The sequence below is a fragment of the Macrotis lagotis genome, chromosome 3 (genome assembly GCF_037893015.1).
Source record: "Macrotis lagotis isolate mMagLag1 chromosome 3, bilby.v1.9.chrom.fasta, whole genome shotgun sequence".
Lineage (NCBI taxonomy): Eukaryota > Metazoa > Chordata > Mammalia > Peramelemorphia > Peramelidae > Macrotis > Macrotis lagotis.
This window is the reverse complement of record NC_133660.1, coordinates 132,603,095-132,614,254: the sequence shown is the minus strand read 5'-3', so window position 1 is coordinate 132,614,254 and position 11,160 is coordinate 132,603,095. Positions and strand designations below refer to the sequence as shown.

Genomic DNA, 11,160 nt, shown 5'->3' with positions numbered 1-11,160 from the left:
TAGGCTAAATCAGATTGAGGGTAACCAAGGTATCTCAAGTTCATAGCTAAGTTAAAGGGGTTGTCTAGTCCATCCATGTGAAGATTTCCATTGGTGGAATGGGATGATGAATACAAGTCATTCCAATTGGCATCTGTTGCAGGAGCTGTGGAATTTGGAACTTGGTTAACAATCAGACTCATCCATTGCATCTAGGTTCATCTAGGCTGAAACTTCATGAAAATCTGCCTCACTTAAACAAATTTAAGCACAAACCAAAAGCATAACCCAAATCATTTTATCATTCTTATCTCAGAGACCTGTGGTGACAGACAAGTGTTGAAGTAGCAGGTGCCAATAAATGGGTGATGTTGTCACAAGAATGCCCACAGGTAATCTAGGACTTAGCATTATTTCCTCAGTAGTATGAACAAGGGGATTCAATAGTCCATTGAACAGCCTTTTAAAAAATTTTATTTATGTAAGTCAATGGGGTTAAATGAATTGCCCAAAGTCACCACAGCTAAGCAGTTATTAAGTATCTGAGATCAGATTTGAACTCAGGTCCTCCTGACTCCAGGGTCAGTGGTCTATCTGCTGCATCACCTAATTGCCCCTGAAAAAGCCCCTTTTAAAGAACTCAGTGCTCACCTACTAGTGTGAGGAAAGGATTAGAAAAGGTGCCCTAAAATTGCATACTTATACAATTATTTATGTATATTATATAATTATCTATATTTACTTAGATGGATTACTGCAGCAGGTAGGGATCCCATTTCCCAATCAACCCCCTCCCAAATATACAAAAACTTCTTCAAAACATGATTCTATTCACCGTAATTACATGGAATGTCTTCATGCCCATGGATAGCACAAGACCCAATAGATATGAAAAAATGAATAATTTGCTGAAAAAGTACTTTAGCAGGTATCATATACAAATAAGCATCCCTGAGTCAAACAAGGTTGGCAAATTAAGGTCAGATTACTGAAGTCAGAGGTGAATACATGTTTTGTTTTGTTTTTTCTGAATAGGTCTCAGTGAAGGGGAGTGCCATTAAATTGCAGAAGGTTTTACAATCAAAACTAATCTAGTCAACAAGCTTGTCTATCTAGCAATAGCAGTGAGACAGGTTCATGACAATGTGAATGCCACCATCATCAGTGCTTGTGCTCCTACCATGATGAATTCTGTTGAAGTCAAAGAAAAAATTTTTAAAGACCCTAGAAACCCATCAAGGTACCAAAAGTGAACAAGCTTATAAATCTGGGTGATTTTTATGCTAGAGTAGGCTCAGACTACCAGGTGTTGCAGGGAGTCTTTGGGAGGAATGGAGTTGGAAAGAGCAATAGCAATGGTTACCTGCTACTGAAGACTTGTGAATTTCATGACCTTTTCATCACATTGTATTCCATTTACCTAAACACAGGAAAACTTCCTGGATGTATCCTCAGAACAAATATTGCCATCTAATAGACTGTGATTGTAAGGAAAAGAGACATGACAATGATAAAAGCAATGCGTGGTGCATAGTGCTAGACACATAATAGACTCATCTTCTTCAAGCTAAATATTCAAATTCAACTAAAATGTCAGCCTCAAGGCAAAGTGACTATCAGAATTATTGTCAAGAGATTAGATTGCCTCTCAGAGTGAGAACAATAGGTTGTTAACTTGGAGGAAAAGTGGAGACAACACTCAGTTGGCAACAGTAGAGCATAAAAGGAGTGGGAAGCTTTCAGAGATTTGGTGTATAGCACTGTATTTGTTCATTTGGGTCAAAACACTTGCAGATATCAAAGACTGACTCAATGAAAATGGTGGGGAAATACAGAAGCTGATAAATGAAAAATGAGAAATCCACTGGGTTTATCTGTTGGACAGTTAATCTATTTTTAACAATTTAATTCCATCAAAAGTAAAGTACAAGTGAAGCTTACAGAGATGCAGGATTCTTGACTCAATAAGAGGGCAGAAGAAATTCAGTTTTATGAAGATAGTAACACTCCAATGTGCTTTCAAATAGCCTTGAAGGCTATTTAAGGGCCAAGACATCTTTACTCCCTAATTTTGAGGGAGCACATTGATTAGTGTTAAGGACATGATCCTAGAGAAGTGGTTTGAACATTTCCATAGTGTTTTTAATAGGCCACCACCAATCAGTGCTGAAGCCATTGACCATTTACCTCAAGTTGAAGTCGATCACTCCCTAACTGAAGTTCCAGCTGAAGAAGAGGTTTTGAATGTCATTAGACTCCTTTCAAATGACAAAGAACCTGGTGCTGATTCTATTCTATCTGAAATTTACAAGGTGGGGGGGCCAATGTTCATAAACAAATTTAATTGAAATTTTCTAGGCCATATGGTATGAAGAGGCTCAAGGATGTTCAAGGATACCTCCATTATCTATCTCTATAAAGAAAAATGGAATAAATTATCTTGTGATAATCACAGGAATGTTTGTCTCTTAGTTTTTGCTGTCAAGATTCTTTCCAGAGTTCTCATTAAGAGGCTAATCCTTGCCCTGGATAGTGGTCATCTTTCTGAGAGTCAGTGTGTTTTCAGAAATGGTCAAGGAACAGAGAATATGGTATTTGGTACCCAACAACTCAAGGAAAAGAGCCAGGAGTAGAACAAGAGCTTGTATACAATGAGAGTGGATCTGACCAAGGCCTTTGATATCATTGATCATGAGGACTTATGGAGAATTATATCAAAATTTGGTTGCCCAGAAAAGTTCAGCAGAATTGTACATCAGTTTCATGACAGTGTGCTTGCCTGGGTTCTAAGTGGACAATGATCTCATAATTTCCCAGTAATTACTGTAATGAAAAAGTAATGTAAGAACACACAGAAGAATTCTATTTAAATTTTTGGAATAGGTTACAGCATAGCAGACACTGACACAGGTCTGTACAGCTTGGTATGCCCTCATCAGATAGGGTGCTTTGCTCTTTGAACAAGGCAGGATGGAAGCAACTCAAAGGAAACATGAAATACACAATTTTAAGAGCACTCACTCCAGGTGATCACATAGACTATTTGTGCCCAACCTGTGGTAGAGCATTCAGAGCTCATATTGGTATGATCAGTCACAGCCAGACACACTGTAACTTTAATATAGTTTTGGTGTTTTGGTCTTCCTTGATAATAAAGGACAAGAAACAACCAACAAACCAATCTCTTAAACAATGATCCTATTAGTGAATGGGTTTTACAGAGTATTCATTTAATAGAATTTATCCGAATTAAACAGTTATAATGAAACACCTACTGTGACAATTCAATTCTTAGATGGAACCATATGAATAAATGATAGCCATTAAAAAAGAGAATACATATATATATATATATATATATATATATATAAAATCTAGAAAGGGTTTTTTACAGTGGCATAACAGGCAAAATGGCTTATATAAAATCTAGAAAGGATTTTTTTATAGAGGCATAACAGGCAAAAATGAGTTTCCTAAGGTTTTCCATTTAGATAAAGAGGAAAGGCTAGAAAACATCCTCAGAATCCATATCGCCTGTCTTATAAATTAATGATCTCTACGATACCACCCATTTTGGGAAAAGCAATCCTAGGCAGAAGTTTAGTCTGCATTGAACATGTGAAATGCTAACTTGCATTAAGATATACAGAGTATAGCTTTCTATTGATCTCAAAAATTTGACTACATGTGTCTCCAGATTTGAATAGGGTAAAAATAAGTATTAACAAATCTTGAGTCAAAAGAATAGTTATTTGTAAGAATGTCATGAAATGTATATCATTATAACTCATTGTTCACAGCAGCAGCAATATTGAAGAGAATGCATTACATTAATGATAAACCATATATTGGCTAAGAGATTAGAAAACCACTAATGTGATAAGGGATTCTATGAAAAACAAAAATACTCCAGTCAATGGCAAAGTTGGTTGTCAGAATTTGTGGACAGGGCCAACAGTAGTGCCATTCATCAGGCTAAAATTCACATGACAAAATTCAGTTCAGGCAGACCTTAGGGGGTACACTTTAAAAAAAAAATAAATTGCATGGATCTCATTCTTCAGTAATAGGATTTATGGGCATAAAGTCTCGTGCATGAAAAATTTACAATTAGGTGTTAAGTTTTCCAAGTGATCCAGAAAAATGACAGAATGAAAAACTAAGTAAATTGGTGCATTTGTTCTGAAAAATTTCACAAAGTTTCCCACTCCTTCTCATGTCTACACATTTTTAGAAGGGTTGCTCTGTTTGAATGTTAAAACAAGTATTCTGATTAGTATCTCATGGAATTTAGCTAGAGGATATGATAATGAAAGGATTGAAATCAAGCATCTCAAAATCTAGTCAATATTGTTAATCTAACTAAACAGTTCTTTTGTAATTCTGCCTAATTTTTTTTTTGAATTTTCTGATTGAAAGAGTGTATAATCCAGCTTTGCAGAAATAAATAAAACAAATTGGAGAAACAAGAAAGGAACAAACAAACAAGGAGGAAAGGAAAGAAGGAACACAGAAATGAAAGGAAATGAAAAGGTTTGTTTTAAATTATTAAACTAGTTTTATCAGACAGACTCCATGTGTGGGGAATTGTTTAATTTTCTGCTTTCCTTAGCAATGTTAGGATGAGGTTATAAAATATACATGTTTTATTTTATTTCTTGGAAGTGCTGGCTAAAGGATTCCTTCTATTCAGGTCCCCACTACTTCTGCATGACCTTTCTTCCCCTTTAGTAAGTTGGATACATTGTGTATGTGCTCTTGCACAAATGTGTGAGTGTTCACTTCTGTATATGCACATGCATTTTCCTATAACATATTGATGTTAGATGCCATTATTGCTAGGGTGTGTAACTATGAATTACCTGAATAGAGAAACTTTAAGTAAACTTGATGGAAGCCAGGATATTGGTGACAAAGAGCCATAAAGGAGCATATTGAAGGGAATTTTAAAGCAAAATTTTAAAAAAATTCTCTTAACCTAGACATTTTTAGACATAATATTCAGAATAATAATTCTGAGTATAACATTTCAAAGTAGAAGTTTTATCTATGTTCATAACAGATTGCACTTATTTCTTATTCTCCTTTCCTTTTCTCCTTCAGTAATGATATGCCTAAAGGAAGTTAAAGGTGGATGAACTACTAGTCCTTATAGATTTATTGGACAGTTCTAACAAGTTTTTAACAATATACTATACACATCATTCTAAAATATTAAGACAGACAAGACTCTATTGAACTCTTTTTAATAAGACCAATATAGTCCTAATATCAAAGTCATAGAAGGATAAAGCAAAGGAGAACCAGATAAATAGTTAACAAATATTGATAAAAAATTTACAGTAGGGGTGGCTAGGTGGTGCAGTGGATAAAGTACTGGCCCTGGAGTCAGGAGTACCTGAGTTCAAATCCAGCCTCAGACACTTAATAATTACCTAGCTGTGTGGCCTTGGACAAGCCACTTAACCCCATTGCCTTGCAAAAAAAAATTTACAGTAAAACCATATTAAATAGACTATTGTAAGTTATTATGTAAGTAAGGATATTATTTATTGTAATCAAATTGGATTATACTAAGGATGCAAGATGGTTCAACATCAGGAAATTAAAATAATTAATGATATTAAAACAACCATCCTTACTATTTCATTATATAATAGATGTAAGAAAAGACTTTGACAAAATAAAACAATCATTTTACTAACAGCTCTACATGGTAGAGAAATAGAAGTATCTTATTGGAATATCATTAAAATTTTATTCAATGTAAAAGACAAATATCTCATTCTCTGTGAATGAACTAGAAATTTTCCTTATAAATACACATGTATGTCTTCATTCACCATCATTTGATGTAGTACTTGAAAGGTTGATAATATTAATATATATGCTTGTGTAGCTTAACTGAATTAAATGAAATCTTGTAAGATGAAAGTAAAATTCTTATGACCGTAATGTAACATTTCCACATGGAATAAGCTCCAATGAATTTATGTTGATAACATTCCTTTGTTTCTGACATTTCTCTTCTTCATTGTCTTCTACTCAGTCTAAGGTTTTACCATTCAACTTCAACTTTTTTCTTTGTTGCTCTTCTTTCACCTATCTCCCCTTGGAAATTTCAAATCCAGATCTTGATGACAGAAAAATCACAATTTGATAGATCCTAACCTGGCTCTTGATAAACTGTCAGCACAGCCTTTCCTTTCAGACCTTCCACCTGTGAGCTATTGCAATAACTTTAACAGTAAGACAATATTAGCTTGCCATTCACAGGACTATTTTTCTCTGCTGTTTATACACTCCCTGGAGCTCTAATCAGATGCTAGAATTGCTAAGTATTCCAGGGTACAGGTCCCCTCCTCGGGCAAACCTATTCCAGAGTGGTCTTACCCTTTACAAAGAAAAGAAAACTTTTCCTGTGGCTTCTGTCAGCTTCTCCAGGATCAGTTGTGTTACTGCACTGCACACCTCATGGTGCCTATCTCTGCCACTGTGGATTAACTTGGCTCCCTTTCTATCAGTGAAGGGCAAGGGAGGCCATTTCTCATCCTTTCAAACTAGTATTCACCTATCTCTCAGGGCTGACTGACACATTTTCAACTACTGTTCACATGGAAATCTCCTCCACTTCAGTCTTCAAAGTTCTCATTTGTATAATTCAGAAGAAAGGCTGAATTGACCATTAGTCTGGAGAGAGACATACATGGATGTATTGGATTATTGGATTCTTTTGCTAGATATCACAAGCTGGTGCTTGACTAGCATTGATAATACACTGCAATGCCTCACTGATATAGGAGGAAGTGAAAACAACGCAAGGTCAAGAGACTACAGCAAAGGGCAGTTAGGTGGTGCAATAGATAGAGCACTGAGTCAGGAGGACCTGAGTTCAAATCTGACCTCAGACACTTCAAAATTGCCTAGATGTGTGACCTTGGACAAGTCACTTAATGCCATTGCCTTAAATAAATATTTTTTAAAAAGAGAGAGACCTTGGCAGCAGCCAGACCATCAAAAATAGTTCTGTTTCCAATCAATCAGGTTATGGGGTAGAATTATTCTGGTTAAAGGCAAGTGAGAAGAATGTCTGCACAACACTCCTCTCACTATAATAAGCATAACTGTACAAGTCATGCCACCAATCACTTGGTTAATTGATGAGGTCTTCTTCAGTAGCAAAAAATGACTAATAAGTTCAGTCCTCTACAAACTGACTGGATAACTTCAATTATGCTTGAAACCTCAGAAATAGTAAGTTTAGTTATGGAAATATATTTTTAATTTCCTTTTTACTTTGGGAGGAGAAGGACAAGGTTAACAAGAAATAGTGATCATAATGTTCAAAGAAGGCAAAATTATTTCAGCATAGGAATTATCTAAAGACAACAAGTTAATTCCTAATTTATTCTAGTTTTATATAACCAAGACCAAGTCACATAATCTCTCATTGTTCTAGATTAATGTTTTCCCAAGGTATTTTGACAGTTCATTTTTATACATAGTTTAATTATTTATTTATTAATTATGTGCATGTTCTACTCTATGAAAATGTTAGATTATGAAATAATATAGACATAATGGACATTAAAAAGATGAAATATTAAATTGTAAATTATTTTATTAATGATACAAAAATCTTTTGCACTTACTATTCTTTGTAAAATACTTTGATTGAATATACATTTTATTTTAAAAATATTTTCAAGGAAGCATAATAGTGTGGTTTATTAATTACACATTTTTATTGATGTTTGTGATAAAGACAATTTTTAAAGAAATTTCATTAAATAATGCACAAGATTAATCAATAGCAGGTCATAAGTCAGTGAATATTTTTATATTAATGAAAGGAATCACTTTTAGGATAGGAATTGAATCTATAAGTCCTTTGGTATAGGAAGCTCCAAGGAAAGAGAATTCTTTCTTTCATTGAGGTCTGAATCTTTTCTGCAATTTATAAACCTGGAGAGTTGCCAGGCACACTGAGAGATTTTGACTTGGGTCACATAGTCTGTATCTGTCAGAAATTCAGGTCTTCCAGCCTCTAATTATGCTGCCTGTCCTAATTTTTAATATTTTATTTGTTAGAGTTATTTCATTCCATACTTTAATTAAATTTTTGCTTCTATTACATTTTATTTGCATTACTAGATTCATATAATTAAATTCCAATCAGTTGGGAATAAGAACTCTAAACTCTAACTGCTGCTATCCCTTAACTCTGCATTTGTGTAGTCCATTCTCTGAGTCTGGAATGCACTCCCTCTTCATATGAAAGTGATCACTACTTCTCTCCTCCTCCAGTTATAAGTTCTCTTCCATTTAAATTTTTCTTGAGTTCAACCTTGTACTCATCATAATCTACTCTGATTTATAATTTGTAGTTAAGTCATGACTGATAAACTCCATGAAGCCAGGAAGTATGATTTAGTGTCAGTACCAATCAGTGAGTATTTATTCATAGCCTGCTATGAGTTAGGTACTGCCCTAGGTGCTAGAGATACTGGTATAAAAAAGAGACAATTCCTTTCTTCGGTGGGTTTGTAGTGGGTTTACTAGAAGGATGTCAAGTGTTCAGAGATGAGTAAGAAAGATTACATGAGAAATAAATGCAGAGTTCTTAGTAGTATGATTGACAAATAGGGGAATCAGGAAATACATCTTGAAATACGTACCACTAGGGCTGAGACTGGAAGGTAACAAAGGGATTAAGAGGAATAAGTTACCAGTCATGTCAGAGAGTTTATGCAAATACATAGAAAAGCAAGTATTTTTGAAAAGTTAGGCTTGTAGCAAACTGTGAAAGAATTTAAATGCTAAATAGGAAATTTTGTTTTTGATCTTAAAGGCAGTGGAGAACTTTTTGAATAAAAGAATGATATGTACTGGTATGACCTTGAGGACTAAAAATTTAGGAGTTGTAAGGAGGTTAAACTAGGGAAGGGAAGAACTAAATTAGGAGACCATTTTAGAAACTCTGTCAGGAGGTGATTAGGAATCGGGCTAGAATGGGATTAATGTGAGTAGAAATACGGCAATAGACACAAGAGAAATTTAAGTACAATCAATAAAATTTGACAACCAATTGGACATGAGGAATGAATGGAGGATGACTCTCATGCTATGAAAATAGGGAAATGGAAAGAATGATAGTGCTTGCAACAATAGGGAAGTAAAAAAAAGGGGGGGATGAATTTAGGAGAAATGATAAAACATTTGTTTTAGATAACTGTAAAAAGAGGATGTTATATTATATGATTTCTAAGATCTCTTCCAGTTCTATGAACCTAAATCCATGATTATATGATCCTATTCTTTTTACAGAAAATACATTCATATGATCATAGAATACTTGAGTTGGAAGGAGAATTGTTTATCTATTTAAACAGTGGAATGTTGCAGAACAAAGTGTGATGCAAAGAAGAGAAAGCACTGGTAAGATCATATAAGAAGTTGGATTCAGATATTTACTAGCTCAGTAGTGCTCTTATATATGCTTTTGGGAAAGAGCATACATATACTTCATACTTCACTGAGAATGGCTGATGAGGTTTTAATAAAGCATGCCTAGTGAAAGACTTAAAACACAAAGGACACTTGAAAAATCCTTGCTGGTTGAATGTTACCTTTCTTAAGGGTTTTGTATTTGAGAGAAATAAATTCATGCCTCTTTATTAAATTTCTAGTTTGACATATCTGTAAGAACATGTATTTTGAAGGAGTTTGGGGGGGATACTCTTCTGGCATGACAGAAATCACATTACTACCTATTCAGTCTTCATTGCTACTGGTTAACCTAAATCTAGTTAAGAGCCTAATCCTTTCATCTAAATCACATTGGCCAATCATTCCATATGTGGCACATAATATATTTAATGCGTTTGGCATATACCCCTATTTGCAGAAGGAAAAGAATGGAAATGTATATTAACAAGAGTGCTGTTCCCATGAGGTTTCCTAACCTACTTCTAGGCAGCCTATCTCAGCCCCACAGGCAGCATGGAAAGCAGTCTAGTATCCAGATAAAGACCATCCATTGGAATTGAATATGAAATCTGGTGTGTGACAGGTTAAAGCACAGTCACTTAGCTGTTTCTTTTAAGTATATTACCTTTCCAAAAAAAACTATTCTTTAGCTCTTTAAGTTCAGTTCACATGAGCACATAATAGGCATGTTTGAGGTCTAAGTCAGGCTTAAGCACAGCATAAAAACAAAGGGTTTGCCTTTCTGTATTTACCTGCTCCATTTTTTTCAAAGAATAAATGATTTGACATAAAGGGACAGCTACATATTTAATTGAGAAGTCATATCCACTGTTTATTTATAAACACTCAAAGTTTTACATGAAAAATTTGAGCTAAAATTAGTTAGCCAAGGAAATTCTTTGATTTATTAGATTAAAGAAGCTTTAGGCTCATATTTCTGTGAATCATGTTTTAGTAAAAATCAATACAATCCTGATAAGGGACTATGTGAGCCTTTATAGCTGACATCTGTCTATTTGTCTTACTGAAGCTAATAAATGTACTAGTTTGATTATTCCCTATACACATTCTTCATCTTGAATCATGTATATAAGAAACATTTGAAGAGCAGAACATCAAATTGCAGATTTATAACACTAATCACATCTTTACCTGATTCTCAATGAGGCTTTATATTTATTAAAAAAAATAAAATAAAAAAACCCAACCAATAAAAAAATCATTGGTTATTTGACTCAGAGATCCTGTTCCTGCTTTTTCTTTGTTCTCCAGAAAGAAAATTGATGAATTTGGCAATCATATTGGAACATATGTTTTAATTTTCTTAAATTTTTACTTTATTTTTGCATATGTTTATTATTTTATTTTGTTTTAATAGGCAACATGGCTAATATGTAAATATCTTGTATGGGTTCCTTTATATAATCAAAATCAAAGTGCTTGCCTTTTCTAGAAGGGGAGATATGGAAGAAACAGAAGATAGTTTGGGATTCAAATATTTAAAAATATTAAAAATTATGGGCAAGTGGGGAAGCATTTAATGAAATAAATTAAAATTGTATACATATATATATCAGAAAGACATTCATAAATATAAGAAACTCTTTAGAAGAGGCAAATTGAATAAGAAATTATCAGAAAAGGTGGAACTATAGATGAATCATGAAAAAACTAGGCATTCTAAGAGGTAGG

At 34.0% G+C, this 11,160-nt stretch overlaps 1 long non-coding RNA gene across 1 annotated transcript; it reads left to right on the top strand.

The window, feature by feature from the left end:
• Positions 1–246: 246 nt before the first annotated feature.
• Positions 247–9,567, top strand: LOC141516245 (uncharacterized). The gene is made up of 3 exons (XR_012476647.1): positions 247–371; positions 4,399–4,512; positions 9,307–9,567. It is a non-coding gene; the product is annotated as an uncharacterized LOC141516245 (long non-coding RNA).
• Positions 9,568–11,160: the final 1,593 nt, after the last annotated feature.